We start from the raw sequence: 9,879 nt of genomic DNA on the forward strand, positions 1-9,879 counted from the left end.
GTGGATCCACTAAGTAAAGTAAGGTCCTATATCACGGCAAGGTATAGGATGGTCCTCGGGCAACGTGAGGTAAAACGTTGTATCATTAGCTTCCTATATCAAAACCAGGTATAGGATGGACCTCAGGCAACGTGAGGTAAAACGCTGTATCATTAGCTTCCTATATCACGGCAAGGTATAGGATGGTCCTCGGGCAACGTGAGGTAAAACGTTGTATCATTAGCTTCCTATATCAAAACCAGGTATAGGATGGACCTCAGGCAACGTGAGGTAAAACGCTGTATCATTAGCTTCCTATATCACGGCAAGGTATAGGATGGTCCTCGGGCAACGTGAGGTAAAACGTTGTATCACCACTCATATTCGTAGTGGTGGTTTGTCGGTTAGAGAAGCTCCCACAGTAGAAAGAGCATGGTTCCTCGAGGGTTCTGCTTAGTATGGATGGGTGTATGGGACTTCATTCATACATTGCACAAGTAGACCTTGAGAGGAAGCATGGTATTTTCATGATATTATAAATATGATTTTTCGTCATGTTTTAAGAGTTTTACAAGCTTTATATATTGCATGTGTCTTATTGCTTTATATTGAGTTCGGTTATTCATGAGTCGAGCAGAGCCAAGGTAAGTGTTCTCTTGTACTCCTTTCAAGCTTAAGTTGTGGTTTAGCTTTCCATTTCGCATATTCGTACATTCAATGTACTGATGCCAGTTGGCCTGCATCTTATGACGATGCAGACACAAGTACCCCGGATCAGCATCCAGCACGTCATTGATCCAGATGAGTACTCCAGAGTCAGTGGTAAGCCTCATTGCCTTCCGGAGGACTCTGTTATTTTGTGTTCTTAGTTTTGTTTTGTTAGGATGTTGCGGGGTTTGTCCCAACATCCATCTCATTATTTTAGAGGCTTCGTAAATAGTTAGTCAGTTAATATTGAGTCTCTCATCTATGTATATATGTAAATATTCTATTTTGAGACACGAGTTGCCTTTTTGGCGTGTTATGTATCAGTTAGGTTGTTTTTATGACCTTGCATTGCATTGAGTTATTCTGTTGAGTTAAGTTTCCGCTAAGTTAAGAAAGCCAGGCCAAGGGTTCGCTTGGGGGCCAGCAATGGTCTTCAAGTGCCGGTCACGCCCAGGGTGTAGGCTCGGGGGGTGACATGATCTAATTGTATCTTCAACAGATCTTCAAGTAAAGCAACCCTCTCAAATTTTCCTAACCGATAGATATCTTGTTTAATGTTATGATGCTCGATTGAGAAAAATGATTACTACTAGAACTTTCAGATATCCTTGTTCAGACCCTTGTGCCTGAAGCATTAAGTGTGAGTGTGCTTAGTTTAATTATGTCCTGTTATGAACCAAGTCCAACCCAATATCGATATTAAGGTCACACAAGTAGTTATTGGGCTGACAAGAGCTATTGGGCCGAAAGCAAGCAATAGGTCCAGTTTTATTTGGGATCCAGGCCCATTTACACTTTGTTAAAAAGGACTAGGAGTTAGAAGAATGGGGATGAAAAACTATTATGTGAAGCTTTGGCTTTCTGATCCTCTCATCTCTTTTCTATGGTCTTGTATCTCATCCCTTTCTGGTTACTTCTTTCTCAATTTATCTCTCCTTAGTTAGTGTATTATTACTTTGTTGTGCGTATTCTACATTATAACTTGTATTCAGTGATTAATATATATAAGAGTGCTTCTGCTGGAATTGAGTTTGTTACATGTCGTGCATTAGTTACCAAACTAGTTTTTCCTTCATGCAGTAAAATTTTGGTATGTTTTTCAGGCTTGTGCATCTGCTGAGGAATTATGCAGCAGTTGCCACAGTTGACTAAACTTGAATGTCACAGATACTTACTATTCTGATAACCATCTTATCCGGAAGAACTATTCTCGTATACTATGAACCAAAATTAGCTAGGCAGTCATCTGTACAATTAGCTTCTCTATAACAATGTCTGATTTGGAAACTGTCAATGTCCATATGACTTTGGCCTTGTCAGTTATCATGTTAGTGATAATCAAGAAGTATGTTTCAGTGTCCACATTAAAATATGGTTCTGGACGCACTATAGAATCCCTATCAAACGAGCTACACTTTCTACCATATTTGTGCAGATGCCAAAGTAAGAATTGAAGACCATATTCATATTACGATAATGGTCTGTGAGAATGCCACCTCAAGCTGCATCACCTTAGAGCCGAAGTAACCCATGCCATACTCTCAGGAAAAGCTCGAACAACTTTGAGCAAGAGGGTACCTGTACCTAAAACCGACACAGGTGAGTAGGTAGAGAATACCTAGGGGCACGCGACAGCTTTCTCTAAGGAACTCAGCAATATAGCCCAGTAACTTTGAGAGAAGGGGTGCTTCCTCAGAAATTAGGGGGGTCGCACTGACCAGGCCTGAGCGACTGTTTTGGTTTATTACACCTGATATTAAGAATTGAATTGGCTGTGCAACTTTAGCACATAATTCCTTCCAGTTACTTCTTCAGTTCAAGCAAGGAAATTAAGTGTTAAGGATCAATAGTGTCATCTGCGTAGCATAGATGAGAGATGTTTGGTCCCTTCTTGTGTGTCTGAAAAGGGATGAAATTTTGGCTTAGACGACCACTTGCACTACAGCAAAAGAGACATGTAGTGGCAATAGATTTTGCATACTTTCGTTTCTACAACTCAAATGGTCACCTCTATTTATAGGTGGTGATCGATGGAAGGACTAGCGGAGGATATGTACTATTCTACTCTAGCATATTCCTCCAACTACATAATTCTAGAACTATCCCTTCTAGAATATTTCTACAATTTTTTTCTAAGGAACAATCATTCTAGATATATCCTTTCATTTCTTTACAACTTTGAATATTCTAGATACTTCTCTGGCATGTCATAGATATTAACTAAGTTGGTGATGAATTCTTAACACTTTCTAGAGTCTAAGCTTCTCATCCTCCGTTCTTATCTCTATTCTTAGTTACTTGTTTTTTCAGTAGTTTCCATTGTAATTCAATAATTTAAGTGTTGGTGTTGTTATTTGGTTATGAGTGATTATACAGTAGTTAAGTATTTGTGTTGAGAATTCTAGTTTGTTACATTATACATAAAAGTTTAATGATGTGGTCAGTTTCCCCCACACTTTTAATGCTATAAATTTTTTTAGTTTTTTTCAAAAAATATTTAACTTGTAGCTCCGTGTTGACATACTTCAGACAAACCTCTGTCTCCTCCTTCCGCATTTCTCTTCTACAAACTCACTTTGTCTCTATGATTTGTAGTTGTTCATTCTCCATGTTTGGTTATAGTAGGAACACTAGTATTTGTTTTTTGGCACATTATTGTCTACCTGCGTCCTTAGAATAAAAAAAGGCAACAAGAAAATTTGCTACTTGGTTTCCTTCTTTGTAGCGGTGAGTGATTTTGATTCAAATCACTCCAGCCCTCTTCTTGTAGTTAATGATTTTGTGCACAATCTGGTTAAGATTCAGGTAGAAAGTGTCGTCCTTTGTCACCATGTTGGTTTTGCATTGAGTCAAGTTCTAAGTATTTTCATTGAGACAACACCATTTTACTCCAACCTATGCTGCAATAGCGTCATTTAGCGATATTGCTACTTCTACATTGAATTGAAATAGAGAAAACCATGGCTAAATCACCTTGACTATCTCTAATAATTCCACATATACTATCTTTGCCCATATTTTTGTGAGTAACTCCCATTAGTGTGCACTTTGATTGTGCCATAAGGAGCCTTGTTCCACCAAACTTCTTTCCATCTCTTACGGTTCTAAGCCTTTCCACCATATTGCAAGGATATGTCCATTTTGTAATGGGCCGGACTGATTGGACTATTCTAAGTCAGAACAGCCCTAATATTCTGAATATACTAATTAGCGTTATATATTTATTAACTCAACTCATTTTGATCAGTCTAATTCAACCCATCTAAAAGTTTGGCTGATATATAGATCAAATTGATACATGAGAAACATTTAGTAAGTGTTGGGTGGGTTGGACTACCCATTGTTTAGCCCATTTTGACTCGATTTATTTCAGCCCAATTAGTAACATTTGGGCGGATTATTAACCATCTCATTTATTAACTCAAAAAACACGTTTGATTTTGACCCCTCCAAATTCGACTCAACATTCTCATTTGACACCCTTAAACACATGCCCTATTTATTATAGATGAATTTAAATCCATGTGTAAGGAGAAAAAAGTGGTTGGATATTTATTGGCGTTTTATATATGCAGTGAATTGTTTCTTCATACATGCAGGTACAATATATTAGGAAATTTGCATTGTATTGAGTTATCTCACTAACTATCTTGGACATATGTTGAGCCCCCGGATATAGGATCATTTGAGACTTAGTTAAATGGAAGAAATAATTATAAAATAGAAGGTATGACATAATGTTTACACTAGGTAACTCATATGTTCTTCTTGCCATGTTTGCTATTAATTGTATATTTGATGTAATAAACTGAACCCCGATTATTATGTAGATTTAGTTGTATGCTGATTGGTGTTGGCAAATGTAGAAGTTACCCTTGCTAGAAAGGAAGAATCTTGATGTCAGTTTAGACTTGTCTTAACTAAAGTTGTTTCTTACGAAAGTCATACCCATAAGGTAATTTGATTAAATATTTTGAATGATAATATGCGTCGTGTAAATATGGTGACAAAAATCAGTATGAATATAGTAGTATTAAATTACTCGTTATATAGAACTTGAAAGCTGTTATGAGGTTATCTTTTCCTAACTATAGAGATTTTTCACTGTTAACAGAAAGGCCAATCAAGTAATGGATGTGCTTGCAAAGAAGATTACAGAATTAACATACCCTGCCTATATCTCCATTTATCAGAATTTGCTGCAATCCTCCAAAGGAGTCTATAATTTGGATAAAAGGCAGCTTCCAAATCTAAGGATCAAATACAATAAGTCCAACTTTTTGGTAAGATGATTATTTTTTTTGTAAATCTCTAAGCTACCGAGTATTTGATGGTAACTCTATTTTTTTTTACATGTTATCAATTTTTGAAAGAAGTGTTCTTTTAATCTTTCAAAGCATGTTTCTAGAAAGTTATTAATGAAAGTATGTAAGTTTGAAGTTTTCTCTATACTTGTTATGAAATGTGCAAATATTTGATTTTCTTGTACTTCTAAAGTAAATAAAGCTATTTATTTTTTTAATCCACCTCTATGGGACCCGAGGGGTGTGGAACTTTGGCATAACTAGCTAGTAAAGTTGTTGTCATTTGGTCAGGAGGTCTCGTTGGATATTTATTGGCGTTTTATATATGCAGTAAATTGTTTCTTCATACATGCAGGTACAATATATTAGGAAATTTGCATTGTATTGAGTTATCTCATTAACTATCTTGGACATATGTTGAGCCCCCGGATATATGATCATTTGAGACTTAGTTAAATGGAAGAAATAATTATAAAATAGAAGGTATGACATAATGTTTACACTAGGTAACTCATATGTTCTTCTTGCCATGTTTGCTATTAATTGTATATTTGATGTAATAAACTGAACCCCGATTATTATGTAGATTTAGTTGTATGCTGATTGGTGTTGGCAAATGTAGAAGTTACCCTTGCTAGAAAGGAAGAATCTTGATGTCAGTTTAGACTTGTCTTAACTAAAGTTGTTTCTTACGAAAGTCATACCCATAAGGTAATTTGATTAAATATTTTGAATGATAATATGCGTCGTGTAAATATGGTGACAAAAATCAGTATGAATATAGTAGTATTAAATTACTCGTTATATGGAACTTGAAAGCTGTTATGAGGTTATCTTTTCCTAACTATAGAGATTTTTCACTGTTAACAGAAAGGCCAATCAAGTAATGGATGTGCTTGCAAAGAAGATTACAGAATTAACATACCCTGCCTATATCTCCATTTATCAGAATTTGCTGCAATCCTCCAAAGGAGTCTATAATTTGGATAAAAGGCAGCTTCCAAATCTAAGGATCAGATACAATAAGTCCAACTTTTTGGTAAGATGATTATTTTTTTTGTAAATCTCTAAGCTACCGAGTATTTGATGGTAACTCTATTTTTTTTTACATGTTATCAATTTTTGAAAGAAGTGTTCTTTTAATCTTTCAAAGCATGTTTCTAGAAAGTTATTAATGAAAGTATGTAAGTTTGAAGTTTTCTCTATACTTGTTATGAAATGTGCAAATATTTGATTTTCTTGTACTTCTAAAGTAAAAAAAGCTATTTATTTTTTTAATCCACCTCTATGGGACCCGAGGGGTGTGGAACTTTGGCATAACTAGCTAGTAAAGTTGTTGTCATTTGGTCAGGAGGTCTCAAGTCGTGGAAACAACCTCTTGCACGAATACAAGATAAGTGCTATATTATGATGTTTTGATGAATTAACAATCTATGGGATCTGGTAGAGGGATCCCTGAGTGATAGTCGTCCGGGACAAGTCAATGGAGTGTAGTTGTAAACCCGCCACACCTGTTGTGGTTGGTGGGACGACAACAGAGGTGTAGGGCACTCAACCAATGACGTACTACTAGGTTGTTTTTATCCATCTTATATTGGTCACCTTGACAATAAATAATCAAGTTTTTTCAATCAAGTATATCCAAAAGCAAAAGTCATTCTCTCAACAAGAACCATCCTCACAAGCAGCAAGGGACCTGATCGAGTGATCTAAAAAAGTCTTAAGATGTTATTTGAGTATTAGTATCTTGTGCATATATATTGTAAGATCTATTCCTACGTTATAAAGGAACATAGATCATTTCAGTTGTAATCATAGTGAAGTCGAGTACATGGCTAGAGTTAGTCGAAATTTGTTTGGTTGAAGTCTATGTTAACTAGAGGTAGTTGATATTGTGGGCAATAGGGCTATTGTTCTGAGTCTTGTAATAGAGGTGTTACAAGGTGTAGGATTTAGAGTTTAATCCTTTGTGATTACTGGAGTCTGTATTTACATGTTGCTTGAAGTTAGTGGAATTGATTAAGAAATCCTGTGACAGGTCATGGTTTTTTCCTCCCTTGAACAAGGAGGTTTCCACGTAAACTTCAGTGTTCCTTTACTTTAAGAATTTATTGTTCTTCCTGTTATTAGTATAGTCAAGGGACCTGCTCTCTTGACTCGTGGTGGACTCATATAATCTATAAGTAAGGCTGCGAACAATCTTGAAGAGGTATATATTCATCAGTCCCTGAAATTTCTCAAAAATCTCTGTGAATTAATATTAACTAATTGTAAACAACTTTAAGAGGTCTCCAGCTCTGTGCATCAGTTCCCTTAAATATCAGACTCTACAGGTGTGCTCTAGTTTAGAAAATTTTCCCGAAATATTCGGAAGCATGGAACTGGAGTCGGAGATTCACATGCTAGACAGTATGATGAGGGATCTAAATTCAATGCATATTTCATTTCCACGTTTGTTGTGTCAGAATGTCTCATCAATGCAGCATGACATCTCTGCTTCAGATTCCTTGTCACTACGAGCGTTTACAGTTGAGCATGGTGGGAATGGATAAGAGTGTATCAATCAATTTGCCTTAAAATTGGTATGTACCTGATATCCTTGTTTAGACCCTTGTGCCTGAAGCATTAAGTGTGAATGTGCTTAGTTTAATTATGTCCTGCATTACTTACCCAACTGTTTTTTCCTTCATGAAGTAACATTTTGGTATATTTTTCAGGCCTTTGCATCTCCTGAGGAATTATGCAACAGTTGCAACAGTTAACTAAACTTGAATGTCACAGATACTTACTATACTGATAGCCATTTTATCTGGAAGAACCTAATCTCGTATACTATGAACCAAAATTAGCAATGCAGTCAGCCGTTCAATTAACTTCTCTATAACATTGTCTGATTTGGAAACTGTCTCTGTCCATATGACTTTAGCCTTGTCAGTTATCATGTTAGTGGTAATCAAGAAGTATATTTCAGTGTCCACATTAAAATTTGGTTCTGGACACACTATTGTATCCCTTTCAAACGAGCTAGACTTTCTATCATATTTGTGCTGATGCCAAAGTAATTAGAATGGAAGATCATATTCATATTACCATTATGGTATGTGAAAATTCCACCACAAGCTGATTCACCAGGCACTGAAGTAACCCATGCCATACTCTTAGGAAAAGCTCGAACGACTTTGAGCAAGAGGGTACCTGTACCTGAAACCGATACAGGTGAGTAGGTATAGAATACCTAGGGGCCGAGACAACTCTCTCTAGGGAACTCGGCAATATAGCCTAGTAACTTTGGGAGAATGGGTGCTTCCTCACAAAGGGGGTCACAGTGACCAGGCCTGAGAGACTGTTTTGGTTTATTCCACCTGATAACCTTGATATTAAGAATTGAATTGGATGTGCAACTTTAGCACTTAACTCCTTCCAATTAGTTCTACAGTTCAAGCAAGGAAATTGAGTGTTACAGATCAATAGTGTCATCTGCATAACATAGATGAGAGATGTTTGGTCCCTTCTCGTTGGTCCGAAAAGGGATGAAATTTTGGCTTAGACGACCATTGACACTGCAACAAAAAAGACATTTACTGGCAATAGATTTTCCTTTTAGTGACAATATTTATTAATGTTTGCAAAAATATTTAGCAGCAATTGAGTTAATGTCAGTGCATCTAGAAACGCTAAAGCCTTTAGCAGCATTTATATAAAGTGTTGGTTATAAATACTCATATTTATTATTGTAGCTAAATATAATATAGCGGCAATTATATTATTGCTGCAAAATCCTCTTTTGTTGTAGTGCACTGTCTGTCATTATGTTCAGTAGTTCTGCCCCTTTAACAAAAAAGAATAGATTCTAAAGAAAGTGAGTGCTATAATTAATGTGATTGAAGTGTCGTATCGTAACCACGTTAAAAAATATAAGCTTGAAGATTTAATTCAAATTGTAATAAAATGGTAAGCCTAGAAAGGGTTACGAGTAATCATACAATTAAAGGGTTACAAATTCTGCCTTAATAAGGCACAACATGAATGGTAATCATATGAAGGGTTACGAGTAACAGTACAAAGGGTTGCTAGTATTGTCATAACGAGGCACAAAAGATTTGGTGGTCATATAATGTCACGCCCCGAGTCTACACCCTGGGCGGGACTGGCACCCGGAGACCATTGCTGGCCCCAAGCGAATCCTTGGCCTGGCTTCTAACTCAGCGGAAACCTAACTCAACAGAATAACTCAATGCAATGTAAGGTTATAAAACAACTTAACTGATGCATAACATGCTAAAAGGCAACTTGTGTCTCAAAATAGAATATTTACATATATACATAGATGAGAGACTCAAAACTAACTAACTGACTGTCTATGAAGCCTCTATAACGCTGAGATAGATGTTAGGACAGACCCCGCAACATCCTAATAAAACCAAAACTAACAACACAAAATAACAGAGTCCTCCGGAAGGCAAGGAGGCTCACCACTGACTCTAGAGTGCTCGCTTGGATCAACGGCTTGCTGGATGCTGATCTTGGGTACCTGTGTCTGAATCGTCATAAGATGCAGGCCAACTGGCATCAGTACATTGAATGTACGAGTATGCGAGATGGAAAGCTAAACCACAACTTAAGCTTGAAAGGAATACAAGAGAACACTTACCTTGGCTCTGCTCGACTCATGAATAACCGAACTCAATATAAAGCAATAAGACACATGCAATATATATATAGCTTTTAATACAATTTAAACAACTTGGTTCGTTAATGATTAAAGCAATAACAAACTCAACTTTACATATATAAAAGTAATATAACTTTAGTGGGAGATTCTTTAACCGACAAGCACCACTATAAGCCCTAGAGATGATACAACGTTTTACCACACGTTGCCCAAGAA

Source organism: Solanum tuberosum, unplaced genomic scaffold (genome assembly GCF_000226075.1).
Source record: "Solanum tuberosum cultivar DM 1-3 516 R44 unplaced genomic scaffold, SolTub_3.0 scf00130, whole genome shotgun sequence".
Lineage (NCBI taxonomy): Eukaryota > Viridiplantae > Streptophyta > Magnoliopsida > Solanales > Solanaceae > Solanum > Solanum tuberosum.